The sequence below is a fragment of the Ictalurus furcatus genome, chromosome 24 (assembly GCF_023375685.1).
Source record: "Ictalurus furcatus strain D&B chromosome 24, Billie_1.0, whole genome shotgun sequence".
NCBI classification, from domain to species: Eukaryota; Metazoa; Chordata; class Actinopteri; order Siluriformes; family Ictaluridae; genus Ictalurus; species Ictalurus furcatus.
In genome coordinates, this window is record NC_071278.1 from 3,077,512 (window position 1) to 3,097,787 (window position 20,276).

A 20,276-nucleotide genomic window follows, 5' to 3' on the forward strand; every position below is an offset into this window, starting at 1 on the left:
ATACTGTAAATTAATAGTTAAGGCTGTTTGTTTTTTGTTTTTTTTTAAATGTATAAATTCATTGACTATATTAGGCTGAACAGCTGGCTCCTCTTTATTTTTATCATTTTAATCTAGGGATTGTATTCTTTCTGTCATAAAACTTTATTTAAAAAATTTTTGACTCATTTTTAATTACACAGTAGTCTAAAGTCAAGCCAAATGCCATAAAGGTAAATGTAAATAAAATATTTACGAATAAATAATGAGAAAAAATGCCCAGTGTTGGAGTGAAAAAAAAAAAAATTATTTATATATATATATATATATATGTTTAATCGTAAATTTAAAAAGAAAAACAAATAAACATAATGTACACAGACCATCTGCTATTTTTTAACTGTTGCTGTCAGTTATTAACCAACTAATACATTAGGCACTATATCTATTTATATTCCTTTGATGTCTCTTTTTAATTCTTTGCTTAAAATGACGGTATATTGATAAGCTAGCCGTGCGTGCAGAAAATACTCACATAACTGTCTGGTGTAAATCTCATGTAATGGCGCCCACGAGTGCAGTTTAATGATTTTTGCGTAATATACTGCATCGCATTCTACTTAACATTAAACAGTACACAGTATATACTCGAACATTACCAAGACCTGTAGCAGATACATTCAGCTGCACTGAGATGTTGCATTTCATGCATGTGAAGAGTTTCATGAAAATGGGAAAAGCACCCATTACATGCGCTGAGTGTATAATCACACCTGGGTGTAGTCTGAGTATTTGTGCATAAAGCAGCTGAGGATTGAAAGACAGGACTGAAAGAGCACTCAGAGTGCCGTGCCTGTGATCTGGGCTTTCAGGTTTCCTCGTCGAGAGACTGCTGTAGAGCACCACTTAACACCCAACAAACACCACTTCATTCTGGCACATTTACAAATGGTCTCAGCGGGCTCCAGTTCAAACCACTGCACTGGCAGAAAAACAGGGGACGCACTGATTTGGCCAAATGTGCACGTGGCAGCCTGGGAAAAGCCTTCACATGGTCAAATGTTGACATTTTCTCATTACTAGGTATAGTTTTGAAGACTAGAAACCTCAGGTCTGTTTCTCTTTTGCATGGATCTCAAATCACAAGTTCAGAGAAAAAAAAAATCGCATGATTCCATGATAAACCCCACACCGACCTTTAATTTTACATTTATAACCTCATTTATTAATGCAAATATAACATCACTCACGGTGTTTAAACACAAGCCTCGTCCTCGTCCCTTCACTCCAGTGAGCTCAAATAAATTATATATATATATATAGGTGTATAGGTATATGGGTAGGATATATATACATTGTGTGTGTATATATATATATATATATATATATATATATATATATATATATATATATATATATGCACACACACACACACACACACACAGTTGTGCCCAAAAGTTTGCATACCCCTTGCAGAATCTGCTAAACCTTAATACTGTTAACAAAATAATCAGGTTCATAAAAATCCCATGTTGTTTCTTATTTAGTTCTGTCCTCAATAAGCTATTTCACGTAACAGATGTTTACATATAGTCTACACGACAAGATAATAGCTGAATTTATATACATTACCCCGTTCAAAACTTTACATACCCTTGATTCTTAATCCCGTGTGTCGTTACCTGGATGATCCACGACATGATGTGTGTATGTTCTGTGAGAGTTCTTCACGAGTCCCGTGTTTATCCTGAGCAGTTAAACTGCCCACTGTTCTTCAGAAAAATCCTCCACGTCCGGCACATTCTTTACTTTTCCGGCATCTTCTGCATATTCGACTCCTTTCCAACAGACTATATGATGTCCAGATCTGTCTTTTCACACCGAGGACGACCGAGGGACTCGTACACGACTATTACAAAAGGTCCAAACGTTCACCGATGCTCGAGAAGACGACACGATAGATTAAGAGCCAGGGGGAGGGGGCGTAAACTTTTGAACAGGATGATCAGTGTAAATTGTTAAATTGAGCTTATTTTTTTTTCATTTATTACGGCCCTTCAGACACTAAATAAGGTATTTACATGTCTCCCAGAAGACCAAATACTAACACATTACTCCGATCATCCTGTTCAAAAGTTTACACACCCTGAAGCACAAGGGTGAATATGTAGTAATTGTGAGCTCACCATCCAATCAGTTAGAGAGCATTCATGCCCTTATAAAAGCACCGACACCTGACAAAACCTACGATACACTAAGAAAGATATTGTGATCTGAATATATCGCAGTATACAGTAGATATCGCATCTTAATAACCAAAACCATCGACTAATTGCTCAGTAATGGGTCTCTTTCATCTTTTTGTCAATATGTAATTTCGCACATCCCTACAATAAAGCACATGTGCGCAATCAGCGTCGCTCACAGAGGTCCGATCACAGCGGACATGGTCGTAATCCCGAGCGAAGGTCAGACACCTGACATGATTATTATTGACAAATCCATGATTATAGACTGGAGACGCGAAGGACTCGATAAAGCTGAAGTCTCACAAACCGGGTTTCTGGCTATCGTTAAAGCGTATGCTACTTTTCATTAATGAACGAGCCCGAGACTTGCCGACTTTTATAGGAATTTTTCTGACGCTGCAAATGACGAACTACAAAATTTTCCTATTCACTTGACATTAACTGCAACCAAAAAAATGTCAAAAAAAAAAAATTACAAAACGCCATAAACCTTTTTTCCCCACTACAGTGATTGTATCTTGCTCTGAAAAGCTCAATCAGAGGCTTTGGGGAAATGATCATTTGTACAAAAACCCTCAAGCAAGACAAATATGTGCGAGAGATCCCCAAGATTGAATTAATCTGACCGAAGGGCAAGTGTTAAATTAGCGGAAATCTGTTTCCACCAATTGAAGACAAAATAAGTAATGGGTATATTTGCAAATTTTATCTAACATGCCTATTCCATGCTAACTGCATTAGCGTGTCAGTAAAAAAAAAAAAAAAAAATTATTAAAAACTCAAATATATTTCATCTGTTTGAAAAGACTCAATGTTTCAGATACTTTTTTTTAAATAATGGGGCATGTTAGGTAATAGACCGGTCTGTGAGGTTATCTGCAGAGACAGAAGAGCTGCAGGTTCTCCGAGAGGGCTTTAACGACCTAGTATCGGATTTCCACATAAAGCTACATCGCAGAGATTTATTATTTTTTTCTTTCAGTTTTAAACTTGCCAAAAGGCAAGTTATGACTTGATTTCATTTCTTTCTTGGTAGATTTCTGCTCAAGTCTAGTATTTCATTTCATGCTTTGAAGCTTTTCAATTCATTATTTTTTGAAGACTTCACTGGAAGAAAGGACTCTTCTGCTTTAAAATAATAAATAAGAAATTCAGTCTGTCAGCTACTGTCACATCCAGCTCCATCACCGATCCAGGAGCCACCACTCTCAAGCCCAATCTAGTCCGGATATTACAGCACTCTGACACGCTAATGCACTTGCTTCCTGTTTTTTGATTACTCCGTGTATTTAAAGACCACACAGTTCTTTGCGAGGTTTTCTCATTTTGCATGTTCCTGTATTATCTTATATATATATTATATATATTTTATACACCCCTACTTCCTTTGTGTATTTTTGAGCCGTTCCCTGATTCACACTGACCACGTTTACACGGACAGCAGTAATCTGATTATTGACCTTATTCTGAATAAGACGTATAATATTCTGATTAAGGTGTTTACATGAGTCGCTTTTAGAATATTCCTTTCATGTTCCCGTTTTACATGTTATCGAACATCGATCGATTAATGGCACACGTCATAACGTCACCGCGCCACGCCGTCCGACGTTCCCTCCAGAATTTCACGTATCGACGTACAGTTGGTCTTCGTTATGGTTCCGTATACAGTTTTGGGTGTTTCCTGTTTAATTTTACGAAAGCTTCGAGTGCGGTTAATTATTAGTCGTGCTGTACGTGCTAATAGGCGACTGCTTGAAGCCGTGGGCTGCGTCCCAAACCGCGTACTTACCTTCTATATAGTAGCTGAGATACGTGTATTTCACTTCCTACTATACAGCAGGTAAGTACGCGGTTTGGGACGCAGCCGTGCTCACTCGTTTGCCGTCAAACGGTCGAGCGCTGCCGTGTGTGTACGTGTCTTGACGCAAAATGCGGTGAAAACTCCCACACGACGTTAATAGTGTGATTAAGGTGTGTACATGTCTGTAATGCGATTAAAACAGGAATACTCCACACGTCTTCATTCCATTCGTGTTTACTTCGAGTATGACTTTAGTCGGATTAAGGTCATCAATAATCTCTGTTTACATGCTCGTTTCTTAATCAGAGTATCGTCTTAATCGGGTTCATATCGGATTATCGTTGTCCATGTAAACGTACCGAATGTTGGTGCGATCAATTGACCTGTGCATATTTGACTATGCCTTTTCCCTGACCATTTGGACTGTTCTACATCTTCTACATCCTCATAACACCTATGTGCTGTACTGTCATTGCTTTTAGGCTACATTTAATTCTACTAAGCATTGAAGTTTTGTGATCGAAGTATGTTAAGAAATAAAGTGATCATTCGGATAATTCTGATGCCTCTAACGCAGCCCTTAAGTCGCTTCCACGACATCTGCTTACAGGAAATATTTTGACATTTGACATCAAAGGCTGTTGGTGACAAGTTAATGCGCTCCAACTTTTCCATTAAGGCTGTGAACGTGACATTTTGCTTGTACCGAGTCGTGGAAATGTGGAAAATCTCCAAAAAATAAATCCAAGTCAAACTTTTGGGACATAAGCTGTGTTCAAAATATATATATTTTTTTTTTAAAAGACAAAAAAGCATGCACAATGTAACGTCTAGTGAATAATCAGGATGAATGAAGAAATTCCTCATGCACATCTGGGTCAGTAAGTGTTTGGATGTAGAAAATCCTCTGGACTTCCGCACTAAAGGCTGCGTTCTACTCATGTAAAACCACGTCTGTAAATGAAGTGAGCTTGATAAAAGGCTCAGCACTGATGACAGATGGCATGTGAGCTCGCGCCGGTGTGAGGCTGTTCCAACCGCATCATTTGTACTTTAAATCGCTTCCAGGTGCTCTTATTGATTTCACATGCTGAACCGAGGCTCGGCGGAAACGGTTCTGCGCTATTGATCTGAAGAGACGGTGTTCAGTTCCTACTGGTGCCTCTGTAGGGTCTTTGAGCAAAGCCCTGAACGCTCGCTCGACTGCTCCAGAGAAAGCCGGCCCACTGGACTGACCCTGTGTTATCAGCTGGACGTATTTCCAAGTTTGGGAAATACGTGCAAAGAAAAGTACATTTCTACAGCACAACCTTAACCTCTAATGGTCTGTGAAAAAAAATGCAAGTGGGATGGTGCGTTCTAATGGCGCGTTCACGCCGGCACACTCAAAACACTCTGATCTGGTCATTACTCTGTGTTTCTATATGTGGTTTTAGCACCAAGCTAATATGATATCCACACACACTACAGAGTTAGTTATACAACGTGTATAAAATTGAACAAAAAAATAAATAAATTCTAATGAAAATCAGCCAAAATGCTAAAACTAAAATTTCTGGAGAGAATCTGCTTGCGTATAGAATGCATCTAGCTGCAATGCATCATGGTCTACTGCAGTGTAGAATTGTACGTGGATATTATATTGTCATATTGTCTACAGGACAGCTAGGTAGTGGGCGGGAATTGGCAAATGACCTAACTGAGCAAAAATGGAGTAAAATAAATAAATAAATAAATAAATAAATGCAAATGGGTGTAAAAAGTGGTGGATCAGTGGCTAAGGCACTGTAGCTAGGTGTGGACTCGGGCAGCGGTGGATCAGTGGCTAAGGCAATGGGATACTGATCGGAAATCCAAGCGTCAACAAGCTGACACCTTAAGCAAAGATATTAACCCTTTACTGCTCGGTTCTGTCCGTTCTCGCTTTATATAAACGCATGAGTCGTGTCAATTTCTCAGAAGGTTGCCAGATTTTGCCTCACAACAAGGGATGATTCCCCCACCCAACATTTTCGCATTTTTTAAAGAAAAACTGTGAAAAAAATGTGGAACCTTGTGACGGCTAACATCATTTACTGAGCCTGAGAAAGGTTCTAACCTGCGTGTGGATTGCAAACAGTTAACCCAGTTAACCCATCTGGCAACCCTGATTTCGACACAACCCTCTCCGCGGGGTGCGTGTTACAGTCCGAACTCCGTTCCTTTGACGTTAAGAAGACCTGCTTGGTCTATGGGAGCATGATGAGTAAATCTCAGATAGGGACAGAATTGTGATGGGATGAACCGAGAGGGCGGCGTTCCCTCCCGAACCCTCCCTCCGACTGAACCCTGGTCGTTACATAATTACCGCAATCTTGCATTAGTTGTGGTTGTTTATATAAAACTGTTTACATAGAACTCATATTGCTGTTTATATAATTGGGTAGCAGCCGGAATGTGAGAGTGAACGTGTCTGTGTGTGTGTGGAGCAGATAATATAATCACAGAACGTTAATGACTGCATTCATTGACTTAAAGGGGGAAGGAAGAAAACAACAAAAAAAACAACAGTTTTTATCCTTCCACACAACCTGGAAGACCAGACATGAAGAAAGAGTGCCGCGAAACAGCTCGGTGCATAAATAAGCAATGAAACGTAGCTGTAGAGTTGTGTTCGGATGGAAATGGCTTAGTAAGGGATGTGACAAAAGGGATTTGACTCATTTGGATAGACAGAGTGACTCGAGAAGCTTCTAAAATAACACACCTACTGTACAGTCACTCCAGGCTGCACAAACTCCTCACAGTGAAACACACTCTCATGATGATAGACTCTTTTCTCTTTGTTTGCGTTTCAGAGAAAAGTGTGAATAAAACAAGCAGTACTGGGGGGGGGGGGGGGGGGATTTAAACCCACTAGCCTCACTCTCAGTAATCGCACAAAACACACGTTCTAATTGATTCTAATTCTAAACGCTGCTGAATTCGCGATTCTCGATTGGTCAGAAGGTGTTGATTATTTTTCTATAATAAAATGGCTCACAGAAATCACCGGTTTACATTAATGCGCTCATTCTAATGTGTTACTGTTTCTATAGTAACCACGTATGCTTAACATAAATGCATTTTGTCGTATTTTTCGTTATTCTGTCGTGCTGACTTTGAGAGAGAGAGAGAGAGAGAGAGAGAGAGAGAGAGAGAGAGAGAGGCCGGTGAGGGAACGGCTGTTTGTAGCTGCTATAACACAAGTGAGAACAGGACCTAACTTGGTTAGATTAGTGACTATGAACGGATTAAAAAGCATGGCGCGTCATTCTTTAATGAAAAAAGTACTCCTGGGAAAACTGCTTCGGCATCGGAGGAATAGAACGCTCCAAAACAACCATCGTTGCCGTGGTAACAGTAACTCTGCTTCGCTGTATCGTACTCTTTACATGGCAACTGACAGGTTATCAGCGGCACGTACAGGTCACTTGGTAGGTCCGTAAGTACCTACAGTAATCTCTTGTGATACACAAAGTATTGGCCCCCCTCTACCCTGTCTATCAGTGGAAAAGAACCACCGCTGAGCAGATGTCATTATATTATACTATATATAATATTATATATTATACAGTTTTTTCTGCTCTCTCGCTGTTTGGTTGTATTTTTTCTTCCACTCTTTGGCCACGTCTTCGTCTCTATGGGTTTTGTTTGTTTGTTTCTTTTTTCTGATGGGTGGGTGTGATGGTCTCCCTAAACACTCTGCTATCTTCTCCAACTCTGTAAAAGCTCAATGACTCTCACCGACTCTTGACCCGACTGCCTGCAGCAACATGCTTGAACGTTTCTGTCTGAAAAACGGTTTGAATCTTTTAAATCCTTAGACGCCTTAAAAGGCACAACTGGATAGTACACAGGCTTCCGAAAATAAAAATGAAACCGCTGATTTAGACGCAGGGACGTCCGATAACAAACCTCACGCCTTCCTTTTTTTTTTTTTTTTTTTTTTTTTTTTTTTTTTTTTTAAATCACACACGAATGACCTTTTCTGAGGAGGGAATAATGAAAAAAACCCGATCGTGTTGCCTGGACTCGCACGCTTCTTGTTGTTATGGTAACGCCGACGCGTAACCTCACTCCACGCATGTGTATAACTTCAGATTGAATCGATCACACGACCTGACAGCTTGTCGTATGAGCATGTAATAGACATCAGTATCCGATGAGGATCGGTTACGGCGATAAAGTTGACGTGAGACGGTTCTAACATCGGTTCTTCCCGTTGAATACTCGTACGGAGGCCACGTGCCGCCCGGCGGGACAAAGAGACTCTATGCTAATATCATTTATAAGCGAGTAAGAGGGATTTATTAACACAGCTGACACCAGCACCTACGTGCGACCGCTCGGCTCTGTGCACTTAGAGAGATTTAATCAAGCCTCCGCTAATCCGTTTAGCGCAGAGTGTAAAAAGAAAAGAGGGAGCGTAATTGCCTATAAAGCTGAAGCTGGTAAAAACAGAAAAGCCAATGTTAACTGAATCAATGGCTGTTAACGGTTTCCTTTAGATTCTCAGGCGGTGCTCGTTATTACTGAGCACATACACACCAGATAAACACACGCGGCACGCACAGGCCTGATGATCTGCAAGGCTGTGAGAGCTAGCACATGTGTGGGTGTCATAAATTGGTCTTAAAATACTTGACATTTTACGTGCGTGTGATGAAATGTAAATATGTCACAAGCCTAATAAGTTACATACAAACTCATTTATATGTAATAAAATAATGGAGATGATCGAATAAAGCCTCCATAAATATGTGTGCGTACGTGTGTGTGTGTGTGTGTGTGTGTGTGTGTGTGTTTGAGTGCATGTACAGGGCAGGCCATTATCCGATATCGTCCCCATGGCACGGCTACTTTAGCAGAGCTGCAGCTATTGATAAAAAGTTATTCTTAGCGTGTGTGAGTCGGCTAGGTGTGGCATTCCGGGTCCTGACCTCCGGTCTCGGCACTTCCTGTAGTCAGACAGCTCAGACGCAGCATCATAACACTCACATGGTGAGATATTTATACTCCACTTCCATCTTATTATAATCATCTCACCCCCACACACAAACTCGGTGTTCCTTTCTACTTTTAGAAAAGAAAAAAGGAAAAAAAAAAGGGATTAGCATCTAGTATCATAAAGGGCATTTCATTTTTCCCATCGTATTGACATTGCTTCACAGTAAACGCTGAACACAGGGAACATGCTAATATCACAACAACAACAACAACAACAACAAGAACAAAAAAACCCCTCCATGTGTTCTTAGAGAATCTCGCCACCATGCTCTGCATCATGGTTTCCATGGCAACAGCGCCACACGCTTTCATTTGGCTTTTCAAATCTGTCCCATCTCCGATTAATTCCCTTGATGTGGTCACCTGCGACTCGTTTCTCTCGACTCGACTTGAAAAAGTACATTTTTGTTGGCGGAATCTTTTTTTTTTACAGGAACGTTAAATGCGTAAATGTTTTATGATCCTTGTTCATTTATTTACCCACGGAAACATTTTCGTCACGGTTATTTTCGCTTGTTTTTTTTTTTCGAGAGAGAAAAATTCGTCATCTTCGACTTGTCTAATCTGTCACGAAACGAGACAAACTCCATTTCCCAGAATCCTCGATCAAACCATGAACAACAAACCCGGTCACATGACCTGTCACACCATCCGCTACTGTAGTTCCAGTTCCACGGACTTCTGTTCCCAACCAGCGCACTCATAAAACCACGTTCTTCCAGTGAAGCACCACTACCTGCTCCCAACCAGCGCACTCATAAAACCACGTTCTTCCAGTGAAGCACCACTACCTGTTCCCAACCAGCGCACTCATAAAACCACGGACTTCCACTGAAGCACCACCACCTGTTCCCAACCAGCGCACTCATAAAACCACGGACTTCCAGTGAAGTCTGTCGAGCGAAAGTAAGACAAGTTTCAAGTACTCGGTTTAATTAACCGCTTTATGCTTCTCAGGGTCACGGTGAATCCATAGCCTGTCCCGGGATCCCTGGATATGAGGCAGGATCCCACGCTGGGTGGAACATCGGTCCATCTCAGAGCGTGTATACACACATTCAGACACGCTTTCATGCCTAGAGGCAATTTCTCTTAGCCAGTCCACCTACTAGCATGTTTTTGGGAGATGCGGGAATAAACTCATCCGGACACTGCGAGCACATGCGAACCTCCACGCAGAGAGTAACCCGAAAAGCTCAGGATTGAACTGTTGATCACTTTGAACTGATTAAGCGTCTACATAACGAGCAATTAACTGACTAATCGAATATATACACAGAGCATCACAGTGGTGCAGCATGAAGCTTGGACTCCACACAGCTCACAGTTTAATCCTGAGTTTGGGTTACCGTTTGTTGTGTGGACTTTCGCATGTTCTTCCTGTGTCCATGTAGGTTTCCTCTGGCTCGTCCAGTTTCCTCCCATCTCCCAAAAACAAAATGTGTGTCTGCATGGTGCCCTGCGATGTACAGGCATCGCATCCAGCCTGTATTCACTGACTCACTGCCGAGTTTTCCTGGGATGAGCTCCAGATCCACCGTGACCCTGCCCGGGTTAACTGAACATGGATGAATAATAATAATAATACATACACATCTGTTTTTCCTCATTATTAGCACACATTCTGACTTCTTTCCCACGGATTCATCCAGCTTGTAATATTTCTCCTTTTTGGTTTTGACTTGTGCCCGTTCTCTCAGTTACTTAATTATTGCCAAGGCTTGTTTTCACCTCTGTACCACAGCACGTTACACAGCTCAGCTCATTCGGATTCCTCAGCCACGCCACTTCGATAAATATAACACGCACCTCCACGTGTGTCTGCTCCTGAGTGCTGCTACTGTGTCCTGCTACACACACACACACACACACACACACACACCTAATGACTGCTAAAGATCTTCCAGGACTGATAAACACTCCGAGCCTCTGTGTGGGTGGGAGCGGCGTACAGGCAGAGACAGTGTGCGTTTCCCCTGAATTCTGTCTATAAAAGAAAACAGAAACACAACTGAACGTCTTCTGTTTCATCTTCGGGTGAAGAAAACAAAAAAGCTCGAGGAAATTCACAGGAAAATATAGCAAGCAGGAACGTAAACAACAACAAGCAACGAAGCCAGTGGATTATAGATGGAGGTTAGGTTCAGAGAAAATATCTAGCGAGCAGGAACGAGCACACCTGAAAGGGCGTGAGAAAATGATACGCGATTTATTACAGATGTTGAGAAGGTTCTAGAGAAAAGAAAAAAAAAAACAAGAAAGACCTTGTTATTCACAACGAGCCACTTGAAACCACAACGGCATCATCACTAGACAAGCTAAAAAAATATTTAAACGACTTTGTTTACATCCCATGAAATCGTACAAGTCCAGCCTCTGAAAAGAATTCCTCCGGTTCGGTTTCATGCGTCTTCCTTCAGGAGTGTTTGTACGCACGCATACTTTCCAGAACCAATGGGAGTCGAGCGCTGATCTCAGGTACCGGTTCGGGTCACAGGATTAAGTGTTGCTTAAAGTGTGTTAGTGTAAATGAGTTACAGATGTACAACGGTGCAACGTCGTGTCCTCGTAAACTGTTTTCACACATCATGTGTTTGCTATGTCTCGATTTATTTGTTGTTTTCGTTCGTTCGGTTCCACCGGTTTCACGTTTCAACTACACCGAAGTGTTTGCACATGTGGACTGGTCAAGAATTTGGAAGCTGTGCTTGGTGGGTCGCTTACTGTCGATTCGTATAGAGGTCCTTCGGAGGTCATAGAAGTGAGTTTAACGATATATATAGCCGTGCTTCCGTTCAAACGGTCCGCAATTCGATACCGATCCGCGATCGGTCCGAGTACGACCGCAGTGACACTGCAGAATCAGAATGACAGGGGGTGGAGTCAGACCTGATCCAGCTCCTCCTACTTCGCTGGAGTTGAAACAAAAACAGGGGGTGGAGACAACTCGGTGGAGAAGTGTTTCGTTTCGTGTCGTAACGCATCGTGTGGGTTAGGGTCAGGGATTTAGGTGCTGTCGTATCAGGTCCAGCGATACACCCTGGAGTTTTGGGCGATCTCGAAAAAATAACCCGGCAAGTGTGAATCAAGCTGTGTTTTCATTGACTACGGTCATGCAAATATCAGGAAGAAAAAACGACTGGGGTGAAAAGACTTCAATACCTAAAGTTCACGACTGGTTTTTCACCCGTGTCCCCCCAAAAAAAAAGGGGAAAAAAAAGAAAGAAAACAGCTGAACATCAAGCATTAGATGTCCGTTCATTCCCATTCACTTAGCACTTGATTTATTTAGTTAATAAAAGCGAGAAAAACATTCGTTTCTTCATCTTCGCCACGTTTATGATTAGATATATCTAGATAACGTGATGAACTGTGTGACTTGCATCCCCTACATCATCAATTATTTAAAAAAACAAAAACAAAAAAACAACACTTCTTCCACAATTTTTGTTTAATGATGGACCTACTTTTCCATTTCAGCCAAGCCTAATATTTTTGTGCAAATATATATTTTTAAGACTTGTCCATTCTGTTGTTTTGTTTATTTTTTTTTTTTCAAATTAACTAGCAGTCAACAACACGCCCACATTACTCAAAGCTTAATTAGCTTACACTTTTCATTACATTCATTACCATTTGTTGTTTTAGTCATAAAATATATTTCTTTAAAATGTTTTTGAGCTTCTTTTAAAGAAAAAAAAACAAAAAAACATGTCGAATCCTTGATATAAAGGCACATTGTTCCACAGGGAGAGGTGATCGTCTTTCGTTTATGGCCATATGTTGAGTTTCAGCGAAAATACAGAACAGTTGGTGCGGCGTTATTATCCGTTTTTTTTTTTTTGTACTCGTAACCTTGTATCAGCTCGTACGGTCTGTTTAAACGTTATTAGAGCGGAAAGAAGTGAAAAGGAATTTGAAAAAAGCTGAATTTATTACCGTGAGAAAGCGATCGGCCCTTCTTGACGTCGTTTGGTGATGAACGTCTTCAACAGTGACCGTACGAAAGACGATTCAGATGACTGTGACTGAAAACGAGGACGTTTTCACTCACAGCCGAAAGCAGTCCGGCGCTGAACGAAGACCTGGCCGCCGTATCTCCTTTCATGAATTATTCTCCATCAGTCAGCTGTTTATTTCACAGCTAGCAGTTATCATGGTAATAAAAAAAATGCAATAAGGCTGGCTGATATGATAATATGATAATGTGATATTGATATTGTGATATATTATATTACAACAAAGCAGACTTTTCTCCTCAGAGTACAGCGGCGACAATCATTTACATTTACAGCGTTTAGCAGACGCCGTCATCCAGAGCGACCAGACACAGTGCTTTGTAGTCTCTATCAAAAGCATATCATCTTAGGGCTGGTCAATATGACAATATAACGTCATAATTTTGGGGGGGATTTTAAACACATTATTTATTTATAAACAATAATTACAAACTGACTGGAAGTAGCTGATTTGATGTTTGATGGGAATTTTGTCTGTAAAAAATTTCCTCTTTACAAATGATTAATTTCAGTCTGCAAACTGTATCTCGTGATGTACATCACGTAGCATAGAAATGCTTTCGAGAATAACGTGATATGATCTTTTTTTTTGCTGTTATAGCGCTCACCCATTGTCGCCATGCTAGTTCACTATCAAGCTAAAACCCTCTATAGTACTATATCCTATACACTACACCTTATAGTATATAGCATCTAAACAACTTCTTTTGATGCTAATTCACTCCAGTTTCTAACAGTAGGACATTCACTGTTACATTTGTCTTAATCGACTGTAACTATTCACATTTTTTGTAAATGTCGACGTCACAATTTTCTGTTTTTTATTGTAAAAAAAAATAGATTTACCGTCACTTTGTTTCTAAACCCTACCAAAACCCCTATATATATATATATATATATATATATATTTATTCATTCATTCATTATTGAGAAAACGTCTGCAAATATTGTTATAGGATATTTTTTGCCTTGTACCACAGCTGTGAGGAATTCCTTGGCTCTGATTGGTCAGGGTATTGATTAATCATCTACAACAGCAGCAAATCCCAGGTCTGTATTAAAGTGCACATTCTAATATGCTATCGTTTCTATAGTAACAACTAATTCACAGGAACGTGTACGGCAGATGCTCCATATAAACAGATTTATATCGAAATTGTACAAAACGTTTTTGATTGTGTGAATTTTTCCATTTTTTCGTTCGGCATTTATGGAAGGAGTCTCCAGTGTTAGAGGTACAGCTGTAAATTTAAGCTTTCTGACCTGGGAAAGTCTTCAGGGTTCCTTGGGAACATAAAACGAGCTGTGGTGTTTTGTCGTATTAACTTTCTGAGAGAGATAAACGATTGTTTATAGCTGATAGAACTAAAACTACTGTATAAAGGAACTAGCTTGGTTCACAGCCATTCCACAACATGAAATATAACTCCTGTAGGAAATCGTTAGTGTTAGGCGCAAGTTCTTGTTGTAGATGAGGGAGAAAACTCTTTGGGACGTGCTCTTATTGGAAAATAATCAACTTTCAAGCTGTAACAGTAACTCCTTACACATCACACACACACACACACACCCCTACAAGGGTAATACGATGTCCTTTAATGTGAACTAAACTAAATCTATTATGAGTCACATGGAAAATGGCATTCTGCTGTGGTGAAGGGAAACGCAGATGCTGAAGAAGTGTGAGCTGATGGAAAGAGCTTTGTTTTCTGGCCATCTGACCAGCAGTAGCCTACGCATTTATTTCATCACGACTTTGATGGACGGATGTTTTGTTGAGCTTCACAATGCATCCAGATTTCTAAATCCCACCTCACCGCAGTTTCTCCTTACGGACAACCACACGAGCGTTGTTTAGATCAGAGACTCTCGGAACCAACGGTACATCAGCCTACCAGAAAGAAACGGTTTACGTCCGAGGTTAACCGTTGTTAAACCCGTTTAGATCGGATCGCATCGTTTTTAACAAAGGCATCGCTGCCTGAGAGTGGCATTACGTGAAATACATGCACGTCAGCGTTTCTGAAAGACGGAATTACTACTCTGAGTCGATATTTTTTTTTTTTTTTTTTTTTGAAGAGTGTTCAGAGGTCTGTTAAAAGCAGAAATGAATCCAATAGCAAAGTCAACGTTTCTGTTGGCTTTGAATCGATTTAAAAGACCCAAAGTATGTGCACTTAAGTTGGATGTTAAACAGAGTTCACTCCAGAACTGGAATTTTATTATTATTATTATTTGAAATAAACGCTGTATTTTTAACATCGGCAGCAAGTCACCGTGCATGCGTGGCTGCGTCCTAAACCACACGAACCTCACATTAACTCATTTTATTAATACACGACCTCACACACACACACACACACACTTAAAGCGCAACAAGTCAAAACAAAATGAATAAACTAATAAGAATAACAAGGGGAAGAATAAAAAAGGGGAGGAGGAACAACACTGGAAAGCTGCGAGTTCATTTTTAAATGACCCCAGCTCCTAATGTGCTTGTATTAAGAAGCAAGAAATCTTCCTTCAACAAATGTTTAATATTATGTCCTGAATATTCAATTCCAAAATTACTAAACTAACCATGACTAAATGCATGAAGCGAGTGAACCATGGCTGCACAAAACTCACCCTGACAAAAGATCTGAAACAAGATCGGGACCGGTTATTTAACTAGACGTTAATATCACTGCTCTCAGTTAACTTCGGGAGGCACTTTGTGCTCTTGACACCCTGGTTATGATTTAGATTTATACTTAATAGCAGGGTTTTGTTGTTGTTGTTGTTGTTGTTGTTGTGAGCGTTTAGAGTGCACATGTGTAGTAAATCAGTAACTCAAAACGCAGATGGAGTTCCCACACTCGTACCACACACACTTCATCATGTAACGATATAATAAATACACATACTGCCCCTTTAAAAAAAAAAACGGTCAAAGTACTGATCTCAACTCTAAGCCGAGAAATCCTGATTTCTGTCTCGGCAAGAATACTGCGGCTCTACTCTTTAATACGTTATTACACGAACGTGCCATTTACACGCTCACCGAATCCATTCTCATAACAAATCCAAAAAAACAACATTTAGACACGTTAATACGTCATTTATAAACGCTGTAGGGAGAAGCCACGTGGTGAAATAAACCTGGCTGAGTTCCAATCACATCTTAATGGGTCGTCTGGAGAGCTTGTGTTGATTTTAAATTATTGTTGATATTTGAACCGGAATATTCCTTCAGGAGAAAGAACTGCAGAGCAACAATGGAGTCAGTAGTATAATGTCTCCATTCATTTTTTTTCCACCAAGGAATAAAGCAGATATTCTGCCAAGTCCCAACTAGGCGCTCTAAAACCCGGGACAATCCGCAGACCGTAATCATTTCAGCGTCGATCTCATCAGCCGATAACGATCGACTCTGGACGCGTCCCGAATGATACCACCACATCACTATATGCTACTAAACACATGCAGCACTACTTTTAAGTACTACTGAATACAACAATTTGTGACAAAACCACTGACTCCTGACTTAATCCAGTTGATCATCATCATCATCATCATCATGATCATCATCATCATCATCCTCGCTGCAAGCGATGCTGCCTGATATTTTAATCACATAATTATTCACCTTAGGATTTTTGATCGCTTACAAACTCAGCAGCTGTTGTGCTTAAGTGTTTTTTGTTTTTGGGGGGTTTTTTTTTGCTTAACATCACTGTGTAATGTCACATTCTTGGCTGTCGGCTGTCTGATTAGACTGTCTAGTATTCGTTTATAGTGAATTGGTTGGTTTTTTATAACGTGATCAGACTGGAAACTGATCCAATCTGACGAACCTGGCTCCACATGTGCAACGTAAATCGTATCGGACTTCCCAGAGCTGAACGAACGACAAGATGTTTAATTAACACTTACAATGGTTTAATTAGTCTCATTCTTACAGTGTTTATGGATCTTGTATATATGTATATATATATATATTTTTATTTATTTTTAATGGAAAAGACTGTAACCGGGTCTGGAAGTGATTAAAAGTGATTTGAAAGCTACAGTTTTGTTTAAGCCGTGTTTTTAGCTGCACGTTTTTGTCCTGTTTACTTTTTTTTTTTTTTTTAAGTGCTTCAGTTAAAAAACCATTTTGAAGCTTAGTAGTTTTTAAAGAAAAAAACAGAATAGCGGATCGACACCGATATCAGCTGATACTCGTGCCACCCTCTATAAATAACACCTCGGAAAGTGTCTGATAGACATCACCACTGTAATCTGTAAGAACCAAATTTTGCCATGCAGTGGTCTTAATTCATGTCTAAAAGTTTAAAAAGTTCAGAACAACAAAACAAAACAAAACAACACTCTGACAACAAAAGATATGACCTCATCTAAGGTGAAAATGATGCAAGAAGCTCTAAACTGAACAAACAGCCAGATTACAGGGTTAATCCAAGCACAAATCAGGCAAAAAAAATCTGTGAGAATCCCTAGCTATCATCCGTCATGTTAAAACGAGAGATTCTGCACACTTTCATCTGCATTTCTAGCCAACATGCGTTCGGTGGACTTTCACATCGATCTTTTATAAACGCTGCCTTTTAAAAATATATATAATAATAGAGTTAATCTTTGGGCGTGTTCGGACACTTTCTTACAAATGAACTGGTGGGAATATTTCAGAATGTCCATATCCCCTTGAGAAGTCACTCAACAGTTGAAATATTACTCAACTGTACCTTTCCTCGTATCTGCTGGTGTTTACTTTTAAGGGTTCGACTTTAATATATCTCCGTTCACCTGGAACGGTGGATACGGTGTACCTTTAAAAAAAAAAAAAAATTTAACAAAAATTTAAGTGCATAATTAGTTTTAGTAAACCTTTAAATGTGAACTGTGCACCTTTATAGGTGAAAGAGACATACTCAAGGTACAAAAGGATTATGTTTAGTACTGTTATTTTTGTTTTTTTTGAGCTTATACATTCTGAGCTTCATGATCAATAGCTAAACAGTGTAGGTTAATATGTCAACACTGACACAATTATTTTCTATGTCCCGAATCTTCCTGACACTACTCTATCTCATGTACAGCCTTCTACAAATCAGTTCTTCAAAACAATTACAAGACGCTCGTGCGAAATAATAATAATAATAATAATAATAATAATAATAATAATAATAATAAAGTTACTAAACTGTACTTTATGTGTCCAAAGGTGTATGTAGTGAATCTTTAAAGCTTTACTAAACAATTCAAACTCTTTGTTTTATTGCACTATAGAGGCTAGTCCACATTATAAGGTGAAACATGCCTATTAAAGGGAGGAGGAGGAAAGGCACCCTGTTTTCCTGAAAGTGCATCTGATTCAGATCAGTATTTATGAAGTGACTACTGAATTCTGGTTAGTGTTTATGCTTTATTATAAATGTTTACACTTTACTGGTTCATTCCGAGCAGGTTGCCAACATGAAACTAGTCTAAGCAGCTCACACACGGAGTGTACAACTCCAGCAGAAAATGAAATCCAAGACCCAGGAAAAAAAAAAAAAGGAAGGAAGAATTAAACACGTAAACTGGGTACCTCTTTTTTCCGTGCGTTTTTCACTGCGCGCGCGCGTCCCGGGTCCTCGCGTCGCACCCGCACCCAAAAAACTTCATCGCCACAATGAGCTCCTAATCCACTTCTGGACACCCGAGCACCTTTGCTGTTGTTGTTGTTGTTGTTGTTGATTTTGATGTTTCGACTTTACTCTTTGGGTTTAAGCATGGAGTCAGCTTTGAGCGCAGGAGCACTGACTGGCACATGCGCGCACACACATACACACACACACACACTTTCTCTCTCTCTCTCTCTCTCTCACTCACTCACACACACACACACGCCGGTCAAAGTGAAGCGCGAGCGCGGCGGAAGGTCTAGGCTATTTGGAACCCTGTGACGTCACCGCTGCAGCGTGATAGATTATGCTGGAGTAGATTACAATAGATTTTAAACACACACACACACACACACACACACATGCTGCTGCTGCTGCTGCTATTAAACATCCCTCAGTGGCACTCAGTTTATTGGGAACACCTGTACACCTGATCATTCATACAATTATCCAAACAGCCAATCATATCGCAGCAGTGTAATCCGTTAAATCATGCAGATACAGGTCAAGAGCTCCCATGAAAATTCGCGCCAATCTTCAGCTGTAGAGTTCGGGTGAGCCAGTGCCCACTGTAACCTCAGATTCCTGACCCGAGATGTTCTTCTCCTTCTGGCAGTCTGAATCCGCCAAGACTATTTCAAGATTGCCACCTCACAGCTTCAGAGTCCCCGCTTCGATCCTGTGCTCCAGTTACTCTACACGTAGTGTTTTGCATGTGGGTTTCCTCCAGGTTCTCCGGTTCCTTCCATGACCTTCCAGGTGTGAATGACTATTTTTAAATGGTTGTGTGCATGGTGCCTTGCGATGGACTAGTGTCCCATCCAGCGTGTACGTATACTCCCACCTTGTGTCCAGTGTTCCTGGGGTTTTCTCCGGTTTCATCAGAGGCTGAATGAAGGAAGGAAGGAAGGAGAAAGACTAGCAAGGTGAATAAAGGGGAAAGTGTTGGGAGAAAAGATATGCTGCAAGTCGCATCTTTAAATGGGAGAAGGAAGTACAGTCATGATGGTCCTTAGGGGTTGCATTTCAACGGTTGAAGGTGATGGCACTAACAGATCTACCCCCTCACTGATGTATACCTGAGAGTCCCAGCAGGGAAAGAAAAGTGGAAAAACTGGCGTGTAAAGATATTTTGGAATCACCAACAATGGGAATTGATGATGTGTTTTGCCAGTTCACCCAAACCCAAAGTGGAGCTGGACAACATCCCTCAAAATACACATTCCTGACCAAGCAGCAGCCGTCAAAAAAGCTTTAATACACTAGTTATGTCACTCTTGCAGTGATTAACAATTATGTCATTGGCATTAGGCAGTAGGTCATTGTTGGTTAGACTGCTTGCTGAAAATCACATGGCAAAAAAGAGACTATAAAAATCTACAAAAGTCTACAATCACCAGCAAAGTGTTTGAACATGAATGTGTTCTAATGATATTGCAATGCACCAAGGTCATTTCTAAGGTTAATCCTTTAGTGAACAGTGGACTAGTTCAACAAACAGACCATAATGTAAATATAAAAACCATAATGAACTTTCTTTTACTTTCAC

At 40.3% G+C, this 20,276-nt stretch overlaps 1 protein-coding gene across 1 annotated transcript in view; it reads right to left on the bottom strand.

The window, feature by feature from the left end:
* The window catches only part of gcgra (glucagon receptor a), a 61,289-nt gene extending 42,327 nt beyond the window's left edge, over nucleotides 1–18,962 (bottom strand). The window contains exon 1 of the mRNA XM_053613439.1: nucleotides 18,652–18,962. The gene's annotated coding sequence lies outside the window, so the exon portion shown is untranslated. The remainder of the gene's footprint in view (nucleotides 1–18,651) is intronic.
* Nucleotides 18,963–20,276: the final 1,314 nt, after the last annotated feature.